The sequence below is a fragment of the Cupressus sempervirens genome, chromosome 2, assembly GCF_028749045.1.
Source record: "Cupressus sempervirens isolate cs-2001-9-10 chromosome 2, ASM2874904v1, whole genome shotgun sequence".
Classification (NCBI taxonomy): Eukaryota; Viridiplantae; Streptophyta; class Pinopsida; order Cupressales; family Cupressaceae; genus Cupressus; species Cupressus sempervirens.
The window spans coordinates 99,826,465-99,838,666 of NC_143119.1; positions in this window are offsets into that span (position 1 = coordinate 99,826,465).

Consider the following 12,202-nt stretch of genomic DNA (forward strand, 5'->3'; position numbering starts at 1 on the left):
GGAGTTAATTTGTATATTGGTCAACTTTGTAATTTTGTAAATTGGATTGATATATATATATATATATATATATATATATATATATATATATATATATATATGCAATGTATTGAATCATATCCACATATATAGATAGATGTATGTATGCATGAATGAAAGGCGAGAAAAGAATATGTAAGAAGCATGTGAATGTGAATCAATAGCAAGTGTATTGTAAGGCCATATCAACAAAGGAGTAGTAGAATCATATATATCACATAAAGGTGATTAGTACTTCAAAGAATCTCTATTAGAAAATCAGTTGTAAGTTAGAGATCTACTATTTCATTCTAACAAGTGAACCAGTCCAAAATCCTCTAACACAATAGACTTAACAGTCTTTTGTCAAATCTCTTTACCAAGTGCATATTTCATTGTATGTTTGTAAATCCTCTAACAAGGTAGACCTAATAGTCTTATTTTCTCCTAACAGCGTAGATCATTAGAAGTGATCATTGTAAGCCTTAATAGGCCAACTTTATGATGTGATATTGAAGTTTTGTGGGTATCATCCCCACCCCAGTTTTACTTTCTATTTGGAAGGTTTCTAGGTCAAAAAATTATTATGTTCATGTGTCATGAATGTTTATGTTTTTAGTTTCTCATGCAGGTAGTTAGATTTGATTTAATGAATTAAATGATTATTGGATTATTGCAATTAAGATCTGAAGTTGATAAAGTTTTAAAGGTTACTGATTCACCCCTCCCCTCTCAGTAACCTAGCATAGTCTTGAATATTTCCAACAATTGGTATCAAAGCTTTGTAGTTTTTAGGATAAAGCTTGACAACTTGAGAAAAGATCAAGGACAATGGAGATTTTTAGACTTGATAAACCAATTGACAATGAAAAGCTAGATCTAGAAATGGCAATTGCACAACTCAAGAAAGCTAAGGAACAACTTTCTCAATCCCTAAAAAGAAGGAAGGAACTTGCAAATAAGATGAATGATCACCAGTACATTGAAGAAAAGATTGAAGATCTTTTTCCTTCGAGCAGTTCAAATTATGCAAATAATGCAATCAAAGAACTCTTAGAGAAGAATGGTTTCTTGTAAGAAGTAATAAGAAAGCTCAAAAGAGAACAAGAAATTCAATCAGTAAAGCCATGTGAAATCTTGGAGCAAAGGAACAAGATGAAAGAAGAAATGGATAAAAGAAAAAATGAGATCTAGAACCAATCCCTTCAGCATGAAGATCTTATAGATCAAATCTCCAATACAAATGAAGAAATCACGAGTCAAATAAAAAATCAATGAAAGATTAAGGAATGATCTAAATTCAGAAAGACAAATCAATGAAATAATAATAAGTGAGTTGAGATCTAAAAAGAAAATCAATGAAAGATTGAAAAATAACCTAAACACCAAAAAGCAAGTCAATGAGAGAATGATGAAATCTCAAATAGACATGAATCAATTGAATCAACTAAATGAGAAGAATCTCTATCAACAAAAGGGTAAAGTATCAATTGGATATAAAGAAGAAGGTGAATCCTCCAAACAATGTTCTCAAAGGAATCAAAGACCTAATTGCAATCACTGTGGTAAGATAGGTCATACATAGACAAATGTTGGAGTAATGGAAAAGAAAAATTCAATGGTAAATGTTACAATTTCAATTAGAATGGTCACAAGGCTAATGGATGCAAAGAGAAACCAAAATTTGAAGGAAAATTTCACAAATGCAAGAAACAAGGTCACAAGGCATCAAACTACAGAACCAAGTCATTCAATCCAGTAGAGCAAATTATGAAAGAATTATTTGGTTGGGACTATAACACTTGGTGAAAATGTCATTACTATGGAGAGTATGGACACATTAGCATGAACTATGTTAAACATCACACAAAGAAGAGAGATACCACCATAAGATGTTTCACTTGTACAAAACTTGGTCATCTAGCCAAGAATTGCAGGAATACAGGTAGAATTGAAGATGAAAAGAAATCAAGAGTAGATAACATCAGAAAGAAAATAAGGTAGCAATGGATTCCTAAATCTACCGAGGAAGCTAGTCCAAGAAATGATGGTCATGTCACTCAAGAAATGAGTGACTCCACCATTTCCAACTAAGTTCTTAAGTAAGAACTAGAACTATGTTATCATGGTCACAACTAAAAAGTTCCAAAATTGAAAATAAGAAAAGATCCAAATCAATATTTGAGATACAAGGGGATCATAGAAGTTCAGTGTTAGCTATCATTGAGTAAGGTTGGGTCATGGACTCTACCAAGGAAGGTCAGGAGTAACTAGTCACACATGTTTGGTTACTAAATTATAAAGTATTCATCAAGCAAATAATGGATGACAGCCTATCGCACATAATGATGTCATCATAGCTACTTTTGTACCAAGTATTAATGGCAAAGGGTTATCAAATGGAAAGAAATTGAATTCATTTTTCAACAAAATCTTGAAGTGTTATTGTGACCAAGAAAATTGCAAAGTGATCAACCGATTTCGAGTGGAATTTGTAGTAATTTTTTTGAAGTTTTCCATAACCTACCAAGTAGCCATGGCAACATCAAGTAGCAACAACAAGGCAAAGAAAGGGTCAAAAATATTGGTCCAAGGAGTTGAATGGAAACCACTAGATTTCAAACTTGTACAAGCAATTGTGAAAACCCTCAATCCAAATGGAGCACAATTGTAAATCCCTCCTAAGGTACTACTCATTAATGATATTTGAATTCATTTTAAGTGTGCAATTAAAGAAATTAGAACACTGGAGATGGATGATGCCCTAGGTGAATTATGTGTAAATGGTGTTCTTAAACTTGAGCATAAGCACTTGGAAGATAAGGGTTTAACCCACATTCCCCACCTACCCCAAAGTTTCCAAATCAAATGGACTAGATGCATCCTAAGCCAAGTTTACAGTAGTCATGTATGGCTTGAGAAACTAGTTTTTATTACTAGGAAGATGATTCATTGTATCACTAGCCTTCCCATGCTCTCCAAAGCCAAAACTACTAAAACCCTAGGTCGGATGGAGTTAGAGAAGAAAACCCTAGCTGAGTGGGATGGCAGAGGCATGAAGATTAGTAGTGTAATAGATGAAAAACTAAAATTTGGCATATATGTGATAACACACAAGATTTATAGTTCGATTCGACTCAATAATGTGTCATGTGAAGTAGTAGACTTGGCATTCAAAGTCATGAAAACAATCTTTCATATGATCTTGCAGACTTATTGTTGAAATAGTTGAACAAAAATATGGAAAGTATAAGGAGATCCAAGAATAATCCTTGTAAATTCAATTCATTGTTGACATGTCTATTTTTCTATGTTCAAAAGTTTTTCCCTTCTAAAGGTACAGTCATATGGAGAAAGGATGTGCTAGTTTTGTAATAGATTAATGAGTATATTATAGAAATAGGTGAGAATTTTGTCAGTGTAATGGATAACTACTTTGATGTCTTCAAGGAGAAAATGAATAAAAAATTTAGGATTACCAAGAAATTGGTTGAAGATTACAAAGATGATGTTTGTTTCATGGTAGAGAGTGACAAAGTCTACATTCAAGTAGTGATTCCAAGAATTGGATGGGTAAAAACTCTTCCTTATGAGGTGAACATTGATGAAGAAAAAGACATAATTGAAGGCTTATTAAAAAAACCTACTGATCCAAAGGCACCACACTTTGGAACATATGATGAGGCCAAGGAAAGAATAGAGCTTGAAATCAAGCTTCCATGGGCAGTTAACAAAGGCAAGAGGAGAACAGAAAAACTCAAAACTAGCACACCTCTTTTGTTGATCGAGGGTAAAGGAGAAGATGATGAAGAAGAAGTAGAGGATGAAGATGAGTCAAAGAAGGAAGAAGAGCCAGTGAAGAAAAAAGGCAAGGTGATCATCACCAAGCCACCCAAGCCATCCACTACAGTGTTTACCGAAAGATCCAGGAAGAAAGGTAGTAAAGTTGTGTTTAGAAAACCTCCTCTCACCTTCTAAGAAAGACTAAAAAAAATGGAAGAATGTGTAGGCATAACCAACTTCAAATCATTAAATTATGAGACCAAGACAGAGGCCGAGAAGAAACAGATTGTAAGAATTGGTGCTAACCAAGATGGGTAAATGGAAGTACTCCCCTAATCAGATAGCTAATTAGATTTCTAATGATCTATTAGAGAGATTGAAGCCAAGATGGGACTTAGCCATGTAGATAGCAAAAGATATCTATGAACAAATCTTGAGGTAGTTGTTACTAAGCTTTACAAATGCTAATGTAAAAGAGTCTATGCAGAAAAATGAAGACAAGATGACTCTTAGAATCAATACTTGTTTAATCTTGTTAAAAGACATAGAGCATGTATTCAAGAATGCTATAGGCATGTGGAAGAATATTTATCACTTGCATAAACAAAGTGACTCTCCAGTAGAAGTCAAGTATGATGATAGTGATGATGAGGAAGAAGGAACAAATTTTGAAACAATACAATTTGATAATGAAGAAGTTGAAGAAGATAAAGAGAGAGAAGTCACTGAGGAAGTCAAAGAAGATGATGAGGAGAGTGATCCTATGAAGATAGATTTAGTAGTCATTACCTCACTTCCTCATTCTCCAAGAAAATTAGTAGCTACATCAAATTTAGAGTCAACTTTAGCAAGTTTGATTGTGACCACAACAGATACATCAAATGTCCAATCACTCTTCGCTCCCTCATAGCTCAAAAAATCACTAATGGAAGTGTCTACCACTTCATCTATTGAGCTACAGTCTCACTCTTCTTCAATTCCCAAGTCAGGTTCATCAGCAATGAGTATACTATGTTCTACGCTTTTGTGTTCTTCAGTAGTAAGTATAGTTTCAAGTTCTACAATTTTGAATTCTATAGTTTTGTTTTCTATAGCTTTGGATACCTCTAAAAGTATACCAGTTTTGGATTCAGTAAGCATACTAATCAGTACTCTATCTATTAGTACTATATCATTTTTTACTTCTAGTCCTGCTATCTCTACTATTGTTTCCATTTCGGATTCTAAGGCAATATTTACAAATGAAATTGAACCCAAGGCTCAACCATGTACAAGACTTTTGAGTGGAAAGGAAATAGAGGAGGATATTGATCTAGATGAGGACATTGAGATTACAAAGTGGGATTTTGATAATGCCACTAGAAAAAAAATGCAAATAGCTAGTCAACTCCTCAAAAAAAAAAGAAATTAAGAGAGGAAAGAGACAGAGAATATAAAATCATAAAAAGTGCTAAGGATATTTTGAGTAAGGTAATAGGTGTTGAAGTTGATACTTCTCAACACATTTTATTTCAATTGGAAGAAGTAGTTAAAAAATTTAATGAGGACTCTAGTGGTAAAAAAAAATTGATTGAGAAAGCAGAGAAGAAATTTGATAACAAAGTGCTTGAGCATATTGCTCAAAAAATTTCTATTCAGCAAGTGGAGCTTTCCTCAATTTTGACCGATCTTGAAAATTCTTGCACAAATGTAACATCGCTTTTTGGAAAATTATGCAATGTTACCAAGTTCAGAAAGGAAATAAAGAGAAAACTAACAAAGATTGATGAAGATCTGAAGGCTAGTGCATAGAATTTGAAACTTGACCCTAGTTCAAGCTCTGCACATCATATGAAAATCATATTCTTGTCAAATATGCAAGTAGAATTGTTGAGAGAAGAAGCAAGGATCCGGTCTTCCTTGATAGATATTCAGAATATGATCCTTCCCATCATGGACACAATGTAGAAGCACATTGTTTACTCAAAAACATTGATCCATGACAACAACTTCTCAATTGCAAATCACATAATAGAACTCTCTGCAGAAGTTCAAATTACTCTACGTATGTGCAATTTTTTGCAAAAAAATTGGGATAAGACTTTAACACTCATACTTAAGGTATATTCTGAGTTTCTTTCTTATATTGGTGTCTCTATGTAAATATGTTTTCAATAAATCTTTGGAATTATTGTCAAAAAGGGGGAGAAATAGAATATATATATGAGAGTCAGTATATATATATATATATAGGGAGAGACACTTAGTATGTATATTGTATGGGGGAGAATCATGCAAAGAAAAGGAAAGGAAAGTATATACTTACAAAGAAATTTTTTGAAAAATCTCAAAAATAGTATACTAGTACCAAGCCAATATCACACTATAATGTATATAAGTTTTGGCTAATAAGTGTTTTTGTCACTAATGCCAAAGGGGGAGATTGTTGACATTAAGTCATGTTTTTTATTAGTGACAACACTTATTTAGATTCTATATGCCTACCAAGCTCATTAAATAGTCTACAAATTTTACCATGTAATTCAGTAGCCACCAAGCTTCACAATTCCTACCGAGCATTCCAGTGGTTACCAAGTAAATTTAGGCAATGTGAAGTCCTATAGTTCCTACTAAGTAGTTCAGTGGTTACCAAGCTTCATAGTTTCTACCGAGCCATTAGTTCATGTGAATTAAAGTTAGTGTTAACCGAGTGATGAGATGATTAGTGTTTACAAAGTTTAGGTATGGTAAACATGGAATTCAGTTTCTACCAAGTTACATAGTATCCACCGAGTTGCCAATGTAGACTGAGTTTGAGACTACTCTAAGGTGATTAGTATGGACTGAGCTTCCACTTCTACCAAATGCATGATGATACTGAGTAATGATAGTGGACATCGTGTATCAAAACTTCACCAAGTCAGTCTTCAGAACCTGAGTGTCTTCATTTGAGCTTACTTTGTAATATTGGTGTTAACTTGTATATTGGCTGACTTTGTAATTTTGTAATTTGGATTGATATATACATATGTAATGTATTGTATCATATCCACATATATATATAGATGTATGTATGCATGAATGAAAGGTGAGAAAATAATATGTAAGAAGTATGTGAATGTGAATTAACAACAAGTGTATTGTAAGGCCATATCAGCAAATGAGTAGAAGAGTCATATCTATCACATAAAGGTGATTGATACTTCAAAGAATCTCTATCAGCAAATCAGTTGTAAGTCAAAGATCTATTGTTTCATTCTAACAAGTGAACCAATCCAAAATCCTCTAACAAGGTGGACTTAGCAGTCCTATTTGCTCCTAATATAGAAGATCATCAGAAATGATCATTGTAAGCCTTAACAGGCCAACTTTATGCTACAGTATTGAAGTTTTGTGAGTATCATCCCCACCCTAGTTTTACTTTCTATTTGGAAGATTTCTAGGTCACCAAATTATTGTGTTCATGTGTCATGAATGTTTATGTTTTCAGTTTCTCATGCATGCAATTAGATCTGATTTAATGAATTATATGATTATTAGATTATTGCAATTAAGATCTAAAGTTGATAAAGTTTCTAAGGTTATTGATTCACCCCTCCCCTCTCAGTAACCTAGCATAGTCTTGAATATTTCCAATAGTCCTGCCTCTAAAATACTAACAATGCCACCTTCGTACTTAGTCAAATTTTCCAATAAGCTTAATGGCCATGTCATCTTTTTAAAGAACCATGTGATGCTAGATAAATTAGAAACCAACTGGCCTACTTATACACCAATTTAGAATTCTACCTGTGTGAATAACATAAGCTCATAATTCCAAAAATAATGCCCTGACTCTCATACAATTTAACTAAAACTAGAACTACCTCTTTCCTCTACTTGTTTTTCCCATCTAATAATATAAAAATTTTATCTTGATAAATTTCCCTAAATAAATTAGGAAAAATCCTTTAATCAAAATTCCTTAAACTTGTTCTTGCTCCCTACAAGTCACATCCCAAATTTGACAAGTTATTTGCTACTTGATTAATTTCTCTCAGTGTATGAGAACAAAATACAGCTTTGAACATATCAATTATATTCCAAGCTTTATGCAAGATATACCCAAACTTCCAATTCCATACTTTTCTCTTAAGACATGAATTGATCACCAAAATGGAATCTCCCTCAATATGAATATTGATTATTTTCATACTTATCGCCAATTCAACCCCAAGTAAAAGAGACTATGCCTCTAAATAATTGTCTGTACCTATCAGGATCTTATGAGCTAACATTCTCACCACATTACCTTCATGATATCTAATACACATCCCTACCCATGAAGCCCCTGGGTTTCCTCTTGAGAAACCATCAAAATTCAATTTTAACACTCCCAAATTAGGAGGTTTCCATCTCACTTCCCTCCTATTTGGTTTTGCACTTGGTCCCAAAGCAATAAAGTTATAACTTAGAGATGGTAAATTACTCCATCTACTTGACAACAAAATTGTTGATCTCAAATTGGTTTTGACAAGTGAGTGTCAACACACTTAAGTTACTTACTTAGTTCATGCTGAACTAATAATGCATGTCAAGCACAACATGAAAATCATAGACCAAGCTGAGTCATAGTGAGTGTCAAATCACTCATGTGCCAAGTCACTTAAATTCCAAGTAGATAGACCATGCAAAGTGATTCAGAATCTGTGTAAATAGTGAATGCTGAGAAATTTAGGTATGAAGTCATAGTATAAAGATTAGTGAATGCTGAGAAATTTAGGTATGAAGTCATAGTATAAAGATTAGTGCATGCTAAGTATTAGAGACTTCAGATGTCGAGTAAGATAGTTTTGACATATTTGTTTGTAATGGCACAAACAACTATGTAAACCATTTTTGAGCTGACTTAAGGATGAATTACGATATTTTTAAGATAAGGACGAATCTCTAGTTGGATTCCCTATGCAATTACATGCAACCAATTAGAAAATGGGAAGGATTAAGCAGCAAAATGGATGAATCTAAGTCATAGATTCATACCTAACCCTAAGCCACCAAAGTCTTTTTAAGGAGGATGAAACCCTAAAAATTTTAACAAGGTTGTTCAAGGAGTGAAGAGGATAGTTTGCATGTGAAAACATAGCATTCATGGTCATTTAGAAGTTATGAAGTGAAACCACATTGCAGAATTAGTTAGAGCATAATAGAGGATAGAGAAAAAGATATAGCAAAGAGACACCTGATCAAGAAGGATCAAGAAAACATTGTTTAGAGGTGATTTCTTATTAGGAAAGCATGTGATAATCATAGGATCTATGCTAAGAAATTCTAACATGATATTTTAGTCAAATCTCTTAACAGAGTAGTCCTAACAGGATGTATAAAATCTTTTAATTGGATGCTTACTTATCTATAAGTTGAAGTCCTTTAACTAGGCACACTTTTAATAGGGTGCTAACATCCTCTAACAAGGTGAGACCTAATAGTCTTTGTAAGCCTTTAACAAGGCAGACGTCTCATAGGGTTAATCATGTTTCATGGTCAAAACATTGAAACCTTCATTGGATACACTTTATTGCTGCAGTAGTGAAGATTTGTGGGTGTCATTCCCACCTTAGTTTTACCTTCTCACTTGGAGGGTTTCTGGGTAATCATATCTGGTGTTATGTGTGTGAATGCTTACATGTTTACATGATTTAGATGTATATGCTTTAAATTTTATTTCATATTATTCATTGAATGTAGGGTAAGTGCAAGAAGTGGAAGTGTTTTTCCTATTTTTGAAATTTCTTGTCAATTGATGTCAAAATTTGATGCATTTAGAGATTGAATACAAAAAAATTTTAGAAATAAAATTTTTAGTGTTTGGAATCTAATTTTTGACTATGTAATTTATTTGTGTACCCATATGATAGAATTTTTTTTGGTATGGATCTTTAAAAACCACATTTTCAAAATGCCTACTTTAGGACCATACCACACTCATGTATGGACACCATAATTTGACACAAATAAATGAGTTTTTATAAATCATTTCAAAGGGAGTTACCTAATACAACTAAGATTGATAACAATATTTTTTCTTAAATTTTTATTGAATAATTTACTTTTTATTAATTATTAATAGGCTATAAAGGTAAATTTTAAAACCTCTCATGTATGGACACCATAATTTGATCAAAATTTTTTTTTTTTGAAAAATTATAAAATAAAAAAGTTATTAAAGTTTTAGTGAACTTCACTATTTTTAATTAGGTATCGCCTTTTATTAAAAAATAATGATAAAACAGTAAATAAAATCACAGCACTATAAAATTTATATTTATGAAATTAAGACAGTGAGAGTTCTAATGGGTTTTTGTTTCATAAAAAAAATTGATCAAGAAGACCCTCTAAAAATTATGACAAGGCGTGAATTTCTTAGTTCAATGCCTTAGCCAAATCTTGAGAGGTCAAGGCATAGGCTTGGTCTTACCAAGCCCATCCTGAACCAAAATTTGAGGTAGGAGAAAAAAATCCTGCCCAATGTTGTAAGAAATGGGCACCCATTATTTGAAATTCAAAAATGAGTACCCATTTTGAAAAAGTCAAATCAGCATACAAAATCCCCCCCAAAAACCAAAATTTTAAATTTTTAGAAATGGGTACCCATTTTTTTAAAGTAAAAAATGGGTACCCATTTTTGAAAAGAAATGCATACCCCTTTTTTACTTTTCAAAAATAGGTACCAGTTTCTAAAAAATACAATCTTTTGATGTTTTAAAAAATGGGTACTTGTTTTTTTGAAAATAAAAAATAGGTACCTGATTTTTAAAAAAATGGATGCCTATTTATTAAATTTTGGATTGGGTGCATGAGTCTAAAATGGGTACCCATTTTTTTAAAATGGTTACCCATTTCTAAAAGAGAATGATCTCAATCCATGGACTTCCGCGGAATTGAGACCCAACTCCTTGCTTCTACCTTGCATGAGATAGATATATTGTGAAACTTTTATGGGTCCAAGTCTAAACTACTGATTCAACACCCCCCCCCCCCCAAATTTTTTTTTTTCTTTCCTATTGTATTTCCAATAATTGGTATCAGAGCCTTATACTCTAAAAGAGAAGCTTTGCAACTTTGAGGAAAGATCTTGAAATGGAAGTCTACAAGTTGTGAAAGACTATTGAAAACTAGGAGATTGAAATACATCTCATTCTACATCAACTGAATGAAGCAAGAGAAGAACTAAAGATATCTTTGAAGAGAAGGAAAGAAATTTCCATTGCGGAGAATGACACACAATACAAAGAGATAGACACCACTAAGCTATTTGTAGATGGAAACTCAAATGAATTTGATGCATTAGTTGCAAATCTAATGGAAAAGAGTTGAACCCAAGCTAAGGAAATCAAAAATCTCAAATTAGAGCAAGAATCACAAGTTATACTACTATGTGAAGTGGTTGAACAAAAGAAGAAAGCCAAGGAAGACAAATTCTTGATTGAAGAAGAAAAAAGAGTTTTGGCCAACACTCTAGAAGAGAAATTATCAAAACTTACCAAGATTTCCAACATGTATCTAGACACTCTAAGTCAATGATGAATGCCAACTAAGAATTGAATGTCAAGAAAATTTATATAACTACATTAAATTTGTATAATGAACAATTGCAAAGTGATCTAAAGAGAGAAAATGAATTTACTAAAAGTTTCAATAAGATAAATCAAGCCATCAAATACTTTGAGCAATTATTGAGATCCCCTCGATCCAAGAATGATATATCAGGACTAGGTTACACAAGCACTAAAGAAGGAGAATCATCCAAAAATGTAAAAGAAAGGAACAACAAAGGTAAGAACTCCAAACCTACTTATCATAATTGTGGAAATAAAGGACATACTGCTAATATGTGTAGAAGCAAGACTACAAATTAGAATGTTAAGCCCAAGAACATGGTTCACTACCATAAGTGCAACAAAAAAAGGTCATCAAGCACACGAATGCAGAACTAGGACCATCCATATTACTACAACTATTAGAAGTATGGACATAAAGCTTTTGAATGTAGATCCAAACCCATGTGGTCATCAAATATGCAAACAAAGGTAACGAACAATGACAACTCTTATAGTTGGGATTATAATACAAGATATAGATGTCATTATTGTCAAGAATATGGACATGTTATTGAGAATTGTATTCACACACACTTCATAGGTAACTACCAAAAGTGGTTGAGTCAAACTACATGTTTTAGCTATTTGAAGACTGGTCACATCAGTAGGTATTGTCTAACTAGGTCAAAGGCACCAAGTTGTAAATTTGATAAAGGTAAAGGCAAAGCAAATGTTGAACACATCAGAGATGAGATGAACAAGACATGGAAGAGAAAATATGATTGTAGCACATCAAATGGAGAAGGGATCACTTCACACAATGGGTCAAGTGATCACATGTC